The sequence below is a fragment of the Panthera onca genome, chromosome F2, assembly GCF_046562875.1.
Source record: "Panthera onca isolate mPanOnc1 chromosome F2, mPanOnc1 haplotype 2, whole genome shotgun sequence".
Taxonomy (NCBI): Eukaryota; Metazoa; Chordata; class Mammalia; order Carnivora; family Felidae; genus Panthera; species Panthera onca.
The window spans coordinates 66845210-66851326 of NC_138356.1; positions in this window are offsets into that span (position 1 = coordinate 66845210).

A 6117-nucleotide genomic window follows, 5' to 3' on the forward strand; every position below is an offset into this window, starting at 1 on the left:
GGGAGCGACACGGGTTTTCCAGATGAGGGCACTAAGGGCCCCAGAGGAAAGTTAAGCCGGTGACTTACCCAGGATGGCAAGGCTAACTTCTTCACAAGCCTTAGTACCATCTGAAATCACCCTGTTCAGTTTTAGTTTGTTTGTAATAATCCATTCCTCTCCATCCCTCTCTGCGAACATAAACTCCTTGAGAGCTCCTAGGTCTTGTTGGAGGGATATCCCAGCACCTTGCCAGGCCAAGAGTAGACTTTCAATAACTATTTGTTGTAGGAATAGGCGATCGGATGTGGGAGGCTGCTGGCTCGGGGTAGCTCAGGAAACCCTTCCTGACTTCTAGTTATGATGCTTCACAGTCTGATCTGTTTGGCAATGAGAAGGCACATAGCAGTTGTAGCAAGTAAAAATTCCACACTCAAGAATTAGTTTCAAACTTGACCCCTCAGTATTTCTTCCTCTGCAGCCATCTACAAGTATTTTCTGTTCCACAGACTGTGCAATCTTTAAGGCTTAAAGTAGGCAAAATGATCGTGTGAGCCTTGGGAGGGGTGCATGGTGGAGGGGGAAGGAGATGTTTTTAATAAAGTCTATTTTCAAGTAGCCAGAGTTTTCTGATTCAGGTTTCCCACCATAAATAATTTATTAGTGTGGTAATAGTAAAAATAGCTTGTAAAAACAGCGCAGAAGATCCTAAACAAATGATAAACACAGTGATCATGCTAACAGATGAGACAATGTTGAGTCTGGCCTTTGCTGGACAGAACTGATATCTGCAAGGGAGCGTAATTGAGGGATGTGATTATTAAAGATGCCTGCTAGTTACATGTCCCTAAGCTACATCACTGTAGAAACCAAAGAAGGCAGAAGATTGGAATTCCAATTCTGCTAGGGCAACACACTGCTGTCTGATGTGGATGAATGACTTAAATTCTGGAGACTCAGTTTTTTGAACAATCAAGAAAAAAATAGAGCCTCTAATGCGTCCCTCTCTGGATTGAAAGCATTGTAAATGGGATTATCGGTACTAGTTCTTTCATCCTCTTTGATGACGTTACACATCCACGGGGCCCATGGCCTCCTAGTGATGTGTACTTCTCTGATTCTTGATGTTGGGCTTGGCTAGGTGACTTGCTTTGGTCGGTGGGATGCCGGCGAATATGACATGAGGAGATATGGTGTGCATGCTTGTCTGGTTGATTTTGTGTTCTTGTGTTTCCGTGGCAAGGGTATACCCTGGGTAGCCACTGCTAGAACCTTGGTCCCAGGATGGCACACAGGGAGCAGACACCTCAGTTGCCCTACAGATATATTAGCAAGAAATAAATGTTTATTCTTGAATGCCGCTGACATTATTGTGGTCTTTGTTACACAGCCAGTAGCGACAAAGGATTGAGTGGCTGAAAGTTTGTCAAAGTTTTTTTCACTTCTAAAATTCAAGCATAGGAAGGAAATCACTTTTTTTTTTTTGCTAAGAATTAATCTCAGAGAGCCTCAGTGTTTGTTTCTTGTACTTCAGCTCTATCTTCCTTCTAAAAAAAAAAAAAAAAAAAGAAAGAAAAAAGAAAGAAAAGGAAAGAAAAAAAAGTTGTGGTTATCCTATCTAACCCAGCCTTCTTCTGAAGTGTCAGTGACTGCTTTAGATTTCCCACACCATTAAACATCTAACTCGACACTTCTTCAAACATATGGTTTCTGCTAGGAAGCCTTTCAATGCTGAGCCCCTCAGGATAAAGAAAGTGCTAGACTATCTTTAGAACAGTTAGCTTCATATCAGATACTGGCTGGACTTTGCAAAGTCTTGCGATTGGAGGCCATATCGAGACTGAGCATTTGAGAACCACAAAGACAAGGTATCAGCTAAGGTGTCTTAGCTTCCGACTGAAGATGCAGAGGCAGACGGATGCTCCGAGAATTTCACAAGGCACAGGCCGGGGAGGACCCGCATGGCCTGGTTTGAGCAGGGCACACAATGCAAGTACGTTTGCATGGACACTGGGCCACTGCCTCTCCTGACCAGCTTCCTACAACAGATTGCCCATGTGACGTGCTGGGTATTTGATTTTTTAAAAAATATTTTTTTTTGAGAGAGAGAGGGCATGTGAGAGTGGGGGAGAGGCAGAGAGAGAAGGGAACAGAGGATCCGAAGCAGGATCTGCACTGACAGCAGTGAGCCTGACACGGGGCTCGAACTCACAAACCGTGAGATCATGACCTGAGTGGAAGTCGAATGCTTAACCAACTGAGCCACCCAGGCACCCCTGGGTATTTGATTTTTTTTAAAAAAATGTGTGCTTCTCCTCTATGGGGCTGTGAACTCCTTGTTGGTAGGGCCGTGTCTTCGTGTTTTAGTCACCACAGTGCTTGTCATGGTGTTTGGTACGTGACTCTCACAATCAGTAAATGACTCAATAAGTGTTGAACTACTCAGGATGCTGTTATTCCCCTGTCTTCTCCTGTTGACCCCTAATTCCTCTGAAGGACACAGCAGGGTAGAGAGGAGGGAGGGTGGGCAGCCCCGAATCCTAGCCCGCATAGCTGAATCCTCCACGAGTAGGGCCTTACCAGCTAGTGAGGCAAACAGGAAAGGAGGTCAAAAGGTGACATCTTAGAAAAAAACGTTTTAAGTGTTTAGACACTTGTTCCCCCATGGCAGAGGCTAGCCATGCTGAAGACACTGTGTCAAGCACTTTGCAAACGTGATCCGGTTTAATACTCCTCACAAAAGCCTGTGAAATGGGTGTGCTCGTTCCCTGTTTTACAGATGAGGAAGCCGAGGCTCTGAAAAGTTAGGTAGCCCGTCTTGAAGATCAGCCAGCCAGGAGGGTGAAACCCAGGCTCGTCCCCGGGTCTGTCTCCAACCCCGACGGGAGCCAGATTGGGTTCGAATCATAGTTCCCCACTTAAATAGCTGTGTGGCCTTGGACAAGTTACTTATCCTCTCAGTTTCCTCATTTGCCAAATGGGAATCATGATAGTACCCACCTCAAAGGGTGTAGTGAGGATTTATTGAGTTAATGTGTATACAATATCCATAAAGGTGCCAGCACCAATGGTAGAGAGTATTATTATCTTTATGCAAAATTTGCACCTCCATCTTTTATTTGCTTAAGTCTATGTCTACCACCAAATTTTAACTTTCGAGGGCATGGAGCATAGCTCACCCAGCTAATTTCCAGATGTGGGAAAAACTGTCTATACTGGAGCAAATTGTACAATGAAATGATAGCTTGCCTATTACTAGCTGCAATTTCTTGCACTTAAACTATGGAAATGGGTCTTATTCTGCTCAGAAGACTACATTTCCAAAGGCAAACCCAGCATAATTTTAGCCTGCCCACTGCCTCATAAGGCTGTTTATAGAAATTGTTTGTAGAAAGGATTGATAAATACGAAGTGCTCTGTTGTTTCTAGCCCCAAATGACATTCGTTTATGGTTTTGGCTGAGGGACTGACTACTTCTCACTAAAATGCAATGCTGTTTTGTTTTTTCATAGTTTCTCTTTCTGAAAGGTTGTGTTTTTTTTTTTTTTGTTTTTTTTTTTTTTTTAATACTTATCAGCAGTAGTTGTAAGTTAAAAATAGCTTGTTGGGTGGGGCGGGGGCTGGGATCAACCAAATCTGTTGGCTCGCTCTGTCCAAGTTAGAGTGCATTTTGTAAAGGGGGAGCTAGAGGAACTCAGGATATTAAATTCAACCTGTCAGTGCTGTCGCAGGACCGTGTGTTTAATGCCACAACAATCTGCGTATGACCCTACACCCTGTCTGTCTAGGGTGGGGCATCCTTGAAACAGTGTGAAATACGTCTGTTAGGTGTGTTTGAGCAGGAACTGCTGGCTGTGTGGTATTTTTGGGTCTCTGGATGCCATGAGTCCTGCCAACTAAATTAAAGTCGGTCAGACACATGTCACTGAAAATATTCTCATTACTTTAATGAGAATCATTTGGCATTCCTCAAATGTGGGCCTGGTTCTGTTTTTGAGAGAGGGTCAAGGGCATTTTGCTATAATCCTCCTTCTTTCATAGCCCAGTTGTTCAATTTTAATGAAAATTCTTTTTCTTTCTTTTAATAAGTAGTAAATAGGATTTGGAGGCAAGGCTGCTAACTTTTGTACAATATAGAGAAATGAATGAAACGACACTTACGAATAGTCCAGACTTCTAGTGTCTTTTTATAAAAACACATTTTATTTTTATTTATCATTATTATTTTTAAATGTTTATTTATATTTTTAATGTTCTTGTTTATTTTTGAGACTGAGAGAGACAGAGCATGAGCAGGGGAGGGACAGAGAGAGAGGGAGACACAGAATCCAAAGCAGACTCCAGGCTCTGAGCTGTCAGCACAGACTCCGATGCGGGGCTCGAACTCACAGACTGTGAGATCATGACCTGAGCCGAAGCCGGACTCTCAACCAACTGAGCCACCCAGGTGCCCCAAATGTTTATTTACTTTTGAGAGAGAAAGAGAGATAGAGACAGAGACAGAGAGTGAGTGGGGGAGGGTCAGAGAGACAGAGAGAGGGAGACAGAATCCTAGGTAGGTTCTGCACTGTCAGCACAGAGCCCCACACGGGGCTTGAACCTGTGAACTGAGAGATCTTGGCCTGAGCCGAAATGAAGAGTCAGATGCTTAACTGACTGAGCCACCCAGGTGCCCCTAAAAACACATTTTAAAATGAGGATCTTAAATTTGTTATGGATGTCAAGTTTTAAATACACTATTAGTGCCTGAAATTGGTTAAAATCATCCTATCTATAACCTTTCAGATGGTATCTTGAATAGTTGAGTAACAAATTTTAGTTCTGAGATTTCTCATATACAAAAATAGCTTGGACTGAAATTCATCTAGACTTTGTATCTCATGGTTACTTATTATTATCACTAATGTTCATATAATTTTGCAAGGTAAGTATTTTTATCCCCATTTAATAGATGAAGAGACTAAGGCTTAGATATGTTAAACATTTACTCAAAGGTCTGCTTAAAAATCAGAACAAACTTTTAGAGAGTTTACCTAATCCAATTCCCTCCTTTTACCCTTGAAAAAGCTAAGTCTCAAAGAAGAGAAACTCTCTTCTTTGGGCACCATGAGACCAAACCCACAGTGTTTGAATGTTCCAGTAATCTTGCTGATCAATGTCCCTGAGAAATGTACTCTTTGAAGTAAAATTCAAATCCTCTGTGATTTGATCCAGTGATCAGATCTTATTAGGGCTTCTCATCAGTGAGTTTGTTCCAGAAGGTACAAGAAAAACAATTTGATCCCCTAGAGATGCTACTCTTCAAAGTCAACCAGGATCCTAGAGAAACGACAGAATTGAAAAATCAGCATTTACCTGGCCACCAGATTGAATGTGGATTTACTGCTTGTTACCTTTTGACAGATTGTGGTAATCACTGCAGGTTTTGACTGGTCAGCCCTGGGGATTAGAATGGTTGGTGAGTCATGAGGTGTGTTTCCTCATGTGAGTTAACTACTGACTTGTCAAATCCTGGAGAAGTCACTTAACCTGTTTGGTGTTCAGTTTTCACATTTATATGCACACGTTATAAAGATGGTTGTATGATTCTATGGCATCCTTGATTGAAGGGTGATCATTAACATGATTACAGATTTTCTTTGGGAAATAGAAAAATACAACTCTCTCCTGTCTTTCTTGTTGGGTGGCTGCCTGTCACCTCCATTAGAAAGGAAAAGTCTAGGGGCCCCTGGGTGGCTCAGTCAGTTGAGCGTCCGACTTTGGCTCAGGTCATGATCTCACAGTTTGTGAGTTTGAGCCCCGCGTCAGACTCTGTGCGGGCAGCTCAGAGCCTGGAGCCTGCTTCGGATTCTGTCTCCTTCTCTCTCTGCCCCTCCCCTGCTCATGCTCTCTCTCTCTCTCTTTCTCTCTCTCTGTCTGTCAAAAAAGGAGTAAACAATAAAAAAAAATTAAAAAAAAAAAAGAAAGCAAAAGTCTCTAGAAGTGTTCTGCTCACTGTTGTATGCCTGATGCCTGGTGCATATCAAAGATCAAAGTGCCAAGGAGGTCTCAGTGTAGGTGGGACTGAATTTCTAAGTCGTCACGTAGAAATTGTGGTCCATGAACTGAAAACCATTTTACTGTTTGTCTCAGATGATT